The sequence below is a fragment of the Malurus melanocephalus genome, unplaced genomic scaffold (genome assembly GCF_030028575.1).
Source record: "Malurus melanocephalus ecotype Western Australia unplaced genomic scaffold, MMel_1.1 scaffold_313, whole genome shotgun sequence".
In the NCBI taxonomy this organism is placed as follows: Eukaryota; Metazoa; Chordata; class Aves; order Passeriformes; family Maluridae; genus Malurus; species Malurus melanocephalus.
This window is the reverse complement of record NW_026623545.1, coordinates 589835-599011: the sequence shown is the minus strand read 5'-3', so window position 1 is coordinate 599011 and position 9177 is coordinate 589835.

Sequence of the window (9177 nt, the reverse complement as noted above, 5' to 3'; positions counted from 1 at the left end):
AAATTGCCCTGAATGAGTTTGGGTATGAGCTCTCTTGCTGCAGTGCTTCAAAACTGAAAATTCCTTAAAAGGATTTAACGAAATTGCTGTGCAACATAATTTAAAAACTACTTTATATTATACTGGGCACGGAAAATTACCTTATTTGATTCTTTACAAAGCATTTGGATTTTATTTTGAAAGTGTGGAAGCATGAATCTAAAGGAATTGCACAAAGCCATTTTCCACAGAAAAGCTGACTGAGTTTTGTGAACTAGGATGAAATAAGCTAAAAACAGTAATGATTTTGTTTCTCAGTTGTGTTGTGGGAATTTTTTTCTCTTAAGGTATGACTAGGGCACGAGATGAMCACTAGAGGGCAGAGATGGATAACTTTTTAAATACATTAAACATAATTCCTTCTAGAAGTACTATTTTTGTGACAAATAATGATTTTGGACTGCTAGTCTAATCAGCATCTAGCTGACTAGAAAAAGATTGAAAGACACATTCAATTTTAAACATTAATTTGAATAGCATTAATTAAGGTATGTGAATAAAAATAATTTTAAAAATTGCTAGGGACATAATTTAAGATAATTGCAAAATTACTGGTSAGACATGCAATCAGTAATAGAACAAAATGATGGGAAGAAAACATATGAGCATGAAAAAGGAATTGTGAAAGGAAAAAGTAATGCTTATTGGAGAAAAGAAAAARCAATATTTATATATGTCTTAAGGGGTGGGAAAAAATATTGATACAGATTGTTATGCTTACTGAAATAAAATAAAGTAGTGARTATTTTATATATGGCTTATTTTATAGCTTGTTAACAGAACATATTCATACTAACTGCTTKCATACAGCATACCTTTCCAGGTAACTTAAGGTGAATTTACCCTCTATACATATATATGTAAATTATATATAAATAAATGTGTAAATGCTTAACATTGTGTCTTGTTGATTTCATTAAATTCTCCTAAGTCTACATTGGAAAGAATATGACRTTTTTGTCACATTTAAACGTGAACTTGAATATTTTATATGAACTTATTGATAACACTTATTTATAAAATGTCTATTAAAATTAATACCACGATTCTAAAATGCATGTTGCAATAGTAAAAGCAAATATTAAGAGTAAAAATATGAATGGTTTTCTGTAGTACTATAATGCTCAGTTATGTATAGCTAAGTAGCCTTTTCTGGTTGAAATTTTGTTCAGGGTTTAAAACATTRAAATGTATTTTCTTCACCCATTTCAACAGTCAGTGGAGAACTGGGATTCAATTTAGCTACCTGAACACAAACTGTTAATGTTTTATGAGACAACTTAGCCCGTCAGAGTAATTCAGAAAGATTTTACAGCTATGATGGTCAACTCACAAGAGAGCAGCAATTTTTGGAAGGCGTTTGAGGCCCACAACRGATATGCTGGGTAAACACATTTATGTACATTTAGGCGAGCAACAGAACCAGCTCCAGCTCATAGAGGAAGAGAAAGCACACCTTTTARATATGTGTTGTGATTTAGAATGCTGGCCAAAAGCCAGGCACCCACAACACCTGCTCACTCACTGTCCTCCACCACCATTGGGCAGAGAAGAGCAAAGAAAAAAAAAGAAAATTAACAAAAGGGTTCATGAGCTTTCAAACAATTTAATATGTGCATAAATTATTATAACAAATTAAAATATCTAATGTCCTAGATTAGCTTCTAGCAAATATAAGAAAATGTATACAACAGTCAGCCAGAAAAAGGAAAAAGGAAGGAATATTCTTGTTGGATTACCCTGAACTTAGATTAGTCAGTAGTCAGCATAGCRTGTGAGAGTAATAGGATTAAATAGTCTAATTTTATGTAAAATAAAGCAGTAAAATTAAACTATAATTAATCTACTGTAGTCTACAGTCGTAATTACTTGGTACTGTTGTTATTTATTATAGAAAAGAGAAGAGCTATGAGGCCATCAAAGGCTAATAACTCAATAAAGTTTTAAACCATTTAAAATATTATGAAATCAGAACACTTTGGAACCCATTAAATAATGAGCAACATAAGACAAGCTTGTATTTCATAATGCCTTTCTTCCTGGAGGGTAAAAGCAACGTAATGGAAAGGTTGTAACTCTTGACTTTATATTTAAATAGTCAAGTTGTGGTTGATAATTTATTCTGTAACAATATTGCAGCATGTCATTTACCAACTTTTCACAACATTTCAATGATTTTAAGACTTTGCAAGAATTTAAATGTACATAATGATAGYTTATCTTTCAAGGCCAGGATGAGTTATTGAGCAACCTGTTCTAGGGGAAGGTGTCCCTGATCATGGAAGGGGGTGGACCTGGATGACCTTAAAGGTGCCTTCCAACTCAAACCATCCTATGAGGCTTTCCCATAACCTGTGGTTTATTGTGTTTCATAGGTTGTTCTTGTATTGGAAGTATGAGATACATTCATTTGTGGGGTATCTCATCAAGGTKTAGGATAAGCAGCCTTTAAAGATACAAATTTCTCACTCTTAAGGCAGGRTGAGGAGGTAAATCAATTAAAACCCAATTAGGTTTTGGTTTTTGGTTGGGTTAGCTTTTTCAATGAAGTATGTAGGAATTTCATTATAAGTTTCATTGGGTCCTAATCTACAAAAATGACCTCATTAAAATGTACAGGGCCAGAAAAAAAACCCACGTGTTTATCGTTGCCTATCTTCTCTTCTGCTGTTTTTCATTAAAAGCTTGAAGTCTATGTCTAATAATTTTCTTCAATACTGGAAACCTCTTTCATAAGACAAAAAAATGTTCTTAGATGGAAGGTTCAGTAGAAAAAGGAAATCAAAAGATACAGTGGTGTATCACTAAGAGCAAAAAACTGCAAAACCCAGATGCAAAYCTTTCTTCAAAACAAAAATTTTATTTTAAAATCAAAGTTTATGAGATCAGTAACCATGTATGGTGTACCTAACAATTACTATGTGTAATATCGTCCTTTTGTAACCTGATATCTTTATTCCTCTACATGAGACACTTTTCATTAAAACARCTACCACCTTGCAGATAATCTTACTCTCCAATAAACCAACAGCTTAACAGATGCAAGAAGAGAACTTTCTGACTGAGGTACAMAAAATCTTGCTCCAGTTCATGAATTCAAGCAATTAGGATTTTACTATATCTGATCGGGAGAATTATAAATTGGTAGTTTATTAAAATTTAAAGGGAAGGTTTCAATCTAAGGTTACAGGGAATGCAGAAAATAAATTCATTGTCTTGTTTTAAGGCTGTTTTTTTTCAATTAGTCAAATGATCTTATTTGTAAATGTTTTTATTTAAATGATCATTTATGTCTTTGGGTTACCAACTTTTGCAAATATAGCTAACCATTGATAACATGTGAGTCCATTTTTCCCACTCCACTATTGATGTATACGATAAAAACACACTTCCATACTTCTATTTACTTATTGTAGAAATAAATACAGAAAATAATCAGATATATTTCCATAATTCAAACCAACTCAAATTTTCGTCATCATCACATTCCCAGGTGGGTGTTTTTTAATATTTTGGTTTGGCTATTTAATCCACCGGAATACAAGTATTTAAAAAAAAAAAAAAAAAAAAAAAAAAAAAAAGTTTATAATTGGGTAAAGTGTCCATTGCAAACACTGCCAGAAAACTACATCATTACACTACTTAACTATTCACAAATATAAAGTAAAAAAGAAAAATTATGAGCATAAATAAGAACATTAAAATTTAGATATGGAAGAGATAGATGGAAGTCTGCATATTTATATGTGCCAAATGAGACTGCTGATTCAGTGAAGTGAATGGAAAAATTTTCTATTATGTCATTAGGGCCAAAATGTGAAAATGTTCTCATCTGTGCTAGATAGTTGCATACAGATATACATATACATTTTTTTTAGAAAATATAATATTTCAYGAAATAAAATTACTATTTGAATTGTAGAGAGGGTGACAATAATTTCTGATGCTAATATAAAGCTCAAAATCGGTCAAAGATTTGTCATTTGGTTGCTGTGAAAAAGATGTTGAGCCCTGAAAACAAATTTATGCCAGGAGTCATCAATTTTCAATTTACACATTCACATGCTTATTATTTTTGGGATCACTAATAATTACGATGTTAACAGGAATTGATTCCAGATGACCTTTACAACATCTCTTCTCCTGGGTTTTTCATGGCAGGACAGACTAGTGCTTTAGYAGTAGCAATATTCTTCTTCAGATAACTGTTGAAATTTTGCCAAAGTCAGGCTTTGAAACTGATTGTGACAGGAAATATATAAGTGTAAAAGAAGCTGCTCCAAAGAGCTTGCAGGTAAATAGAGGGAAGGAAAAGCTTATATTCCTCAGCAATGTATAAACCAAATAGGTAAAACAAATACGCTACATTGTTACTTATTGCCCTTCCCAGAATTTTGAGTGTTATTTCCTTCAGTTTTTCATATTATATGTGAACTGTAATAAATTTATGATTTTTTTCTTTGGTGAAACTTTTTCACTAACCATTTGTAATCCTAGATTAATCAATAGAGGGAAAAATCATTATTTTCTAAGTGATTAAAATTTAAATGTTAAATTTTAGGGTCACACAGAAAAAWTTAGGGTCAAATTTCTAAACAGTCACACATGGGCTGTGAACAGTCTGAAGGCTGGAGAAGTCTGTATATACTTTTAAATGAATCTAAAATTAAATAACTTAAAATTTGTGGTGCTGAAGCTAGCAGACTAGTAAAACCAGGAGATTTTACTTTGATGGATTACAGGTCTCAACTGTACATTGAAAAATAATTTCTTCTTCTCCGGTAAGTTAAATGTATTGTTTCAATTATTAAAAGTGATGTCCATGTTTTWAAATCAACATGAAAAGGCTTGTAAAATTTTCAACACTGTCCATTGATGATATTTTAGTTGAGAGGTACTGCCAGGAGAGGGTGGTGTTGAACTATAAATGTAAGGTGAAGGTGCTTCCTTCACTGAAAGTTCAGTTTTCATTTGAATCTATGTACAKTATTTTGCATAAGAAAGACTGCAAAACTTTCCATTCTGACAAATATTTAGTTGAAAGAAGACCGGGGCACTTTCAAATACAATATGTAATGCTTTCATATGTACTCTATGTAAGTTTTCAGCATGAATAGAGAATGAAAATATATCTCTGTTAAATTCCCRCCCTTCCAACCCCAAAGGCAAACATTTGAAAATGACTCATAATAATATGATTGCATATTATCAATGTGTATGTATATTCAAAAAGGAAATATAATGAACAGCATGGTTAAAAAAATTAAGTTCTTCTTAGGATCTTTTTTCTTTTTTGATTGAATCATATTCTTTTCATGTAAGTTCTTATTCAGTTACAAAGGAATTGCAGATTATGAATGACAAGTGCTATTTGCTGTGGTGATGTATAAATATAATGCAAAATTAAWTATAATAGATTTTTTCATATAAACTGGAAAATATGAAAGCAGTATTATTACTGTAGTTCCTACCAGTTCCCCATTCTTTACTCGTTAAAACAGTTTGCAACATGGAATCATGTTTATACCAGGAGACGCCTTTGCCCTATGCCACCAGCTGACTCTCAAGTCAACCAGACTGCAACTTAGATCCAGCCACTGCATGCTGAGGATCTGCCACCAAACTTCTGCAGCTTGGTCAGTGTTGTTTCTGCTAATKAACAGATTTGTGCATAATTTGCATTTGTATCTCACCGATCTGTACCTAGAAACTGCTCCTCCATGTGTTATCTCTATGATCCAGGACAATTWGTAATGGATGAAGAAAAAAAGATTTACATATTATCAGTATCCCTTAATATTCTGAACGTTGGATATCAATGTTTTGTTGTTTTCTTTTTCATCCTTTGTAGGTCAAGTGTCAGACAATCAAAGATAAAAAGAAATCAAAATTGCAAGTTAGTACTGGGAAAGATATGAGGATATTTAGTGGCAGCATATTACTTAAAACTATTTGGTCACTTGCTTGTCTATAGACTAGAAACTACTCAAAAAATCTCAATAAATGGCTTTATTTCCAATGACTCTATAGGGTCAGCAAAAGCTTTGGTAGAAATCAATGGATGTTTTTCCTGCTTACTTCAATGTTGCTCTTAATGAGCTTTCAGGAGTTTGATATCAATCAATATCACCTGGCAAAAAGTGTCATAAMTGGACAGCAACAAGATAACACATGGTCAACACGCTCTATCTTTGCAATCATATGGACATATATATGTGGACAATGGTCTCTCTCTCCATATATAATTTTGATTATCCACATTGCATTAATTTGATCTACTGTCAAAAGTTCAAATTCAGACATTCAATGTTATTTCTTATAATTTCTTTGCTACCTGTATAAATAATAAATGAGTGCATTAATGCTCAAGCTCTTGAACAGTTGATATTTCCACAATTAAAAAAAAATGCAGTTAACAGCTTGAAGCTATGAAATGCAATCAATATTTATAAGAAATGAAAGAATTAGCATAATGCTGACAGTGTCAAAAGAATAAAAAAAAATCTGAAAGACAGAAATGGTCAATGTAGAAGTTTGAGAATAAAATGTGTTGAGAATAAAATTGTTCAGATAGAAAAATACAATGCATTTTTTCCTGCTTGCATCCACCAAGCCAATAGCGTTGCACAGAATTCCACCATTCAGATTCTTAGTTATTAATCGGACTGAGATAGTGACTACCATGCTGTMGGTGATTCTGATGAAAAGAAATCTATCCCTGAAATGATGTAGAATACCTGTCCCTGCTACTGACTCAGTAGCTGCCCTACAGAGAAGCTCACACCTGTCATGGTTTGTGACTCACTGAAATCCATATGGCTTTTCACAGGTGCCAGTGGATAGTTGTTAGATCTTTAAGTCAGAGAAACATTTACAGAAAACTCAGAAAATTCATTCAGAAGTTGCCCTTACTATGGGTTCTATACAAAGCTGTTTTGTCTATAAAATTCCACATAAAAATGAGGCCAATTTATTGTAAAGGTTCAGAAAATACTTTATACATAGAAAAGGTACATAGCAGGTAGAGTGTAGGGMAATAGGTTTTTGGAAGCAGAAATAATGTATATATTCCTGCCTTTTGAATCTATCAGTGCCACTGAGGAAAGGAAAAGGTGTGCAACAACATGATCGCAGCTGGTGAGATGATCTCTCTCAATAAAGTCACTACTTTACCCTATTTTCATCTTCTTTAATAGAAGAAAGTACAGAAAGTTCATTCTTCCTGACCTACTTTCCACATTTTTCTTCAYTGGGCATATTCCGGCTCCTGTCCTTATCCCTCACCCCTGAGGACACTAAATTGAATTTTTCTTTCTTCAGCCTAAAGAGGATTTTCTTCCTTTTTACAGAAGAAAAACGTCTGATTCAGCTGTACTAATGTTCCTCCTTGTCCATGTAAGAAATCCTAATATCTGAACCACAAAAAACAGTCCAAGGTAAGATGCAGTCTTACACAAATAAAAATTTCTGTTCTTACCTCAAAAGTGAAAATAAAGGTTCATTTGGTCTGCATTATCTTACTGCATAAAAGCAAAGTAGGAGTCCACATCTGCCTAATAAAAAGGAATACTAAATAAAGTTGTATAAGCCCATTCCCTTTTTGCAAATAGARCCATGTGTGTCTGAAGTCATACCATCAAAATTACAAAGCAAGCTATTGATGTAACATGCTGAAGTGATTAAAAAACACCTCTCAGTGCATTTCAACATCTTTTTTATGCACCTTAGATATGCATTTTTTAGAGAGAAATCTGACACATCTTCTGAAAAATGGGCTTATGTGTAACGATGCACTTCCTTCAATAAAAGGAAATCCCATGTAAAATCCTATTTTTTTTTTTTTTTAAATTCAGAAAATTGTATACTCCTTACTCTATTGATAGTATTTTTTTCTACATAATGTGTACATTTCTATAGTCACTAACATGAATCTTASGTTCTTTTAAGTGGCTTTCTAAAAATAAATGTCTGTTTGGGAATAGAAGCCAAAAATGCGATCACTGACAGATGTGGGTTTGTGTCTTCTTTCCACTTTGACAGAAAGCCTGAAGTGGGTTCTATATCTAATAGATTGAGTTTCTTTAATGTGCTCTATTTGCTCTGTGATAACAGTATGAGTATGGCTACAGGGCAGAATACTAAGCTAAGAAAATATACTCAAGGAGGTAACTCCATRTAACAGCACACACCTGTCACACCTTTCCTGAGTTGTATCTGTGGTCAGCTGTATTCAGATTTTTCCAGCTTGTGTATTTCCATTTAGAGCCCAATTTTCTTGCAGTTTTTACTCACGCATGCAGCAACTGCATCAGAGAACAGCAAATTTACATAAAAAATTTTAGGAAGTAAAGCCAAAATAAGGAGTTTGTGTTTTTTTCCCAGTTTTTCTGCTTCCTGAAAGGTCTTACTACATGGATATTGTGCAAAAGAGGAACATGGCTACTATGAATTTAGAGACAGAAAGCTTTATTGCACCTCTGTGTTGTGAGTAGGCCACCGAGGCAGTTAAACACCTCACAGCCACTTGCTCCCTTCCAATCCCTGGTGGGATAGGGAAGAGAATAGAAACAGAAAAAATTTAAAAAGCACATGATATGAGGTACTCATAGATCAATATTTGAAGAAAAGAGAGGGAAAAAAAAATAAAGATGATCATTCATCACCTCTCATGAATAGGCCAATGCCYATCTTCTCTCTGAGCAAGAGATGCTTTCCCAAAAATGGCCCTCCCCTCACTTTTTCTTGCTGGACATCATACTATATAGTACAATGTATCCTGTTGATTAGTTTGGGTCAGCTGCCTTGGTCATGTCTCTTCTCAATTTCTTGCCTATTCTCAAGGCATGGTGGAAGTCTTTACAAGGTTCAAGTGCCTCCCAGAAACAGTAAAAACACTGCGGTGTTATCAACACTGGTTTAGCCACAAATCTACAACATATCATTCACAGTGTGCTATGAAGATCAACTCCACCCCAGATAGATCCAGCATACACTGGTACCTGCCAGCTCAGGATAGTTAAAACTATAGATATCACAGTCATTACAGTGACTTGCAGAGTGGTGCATTCCAAAGATTGACAGCTTAAGGTAGACAAGACAAATTAACCCAGACATGCCTACACATAAAAAAAAAACAAA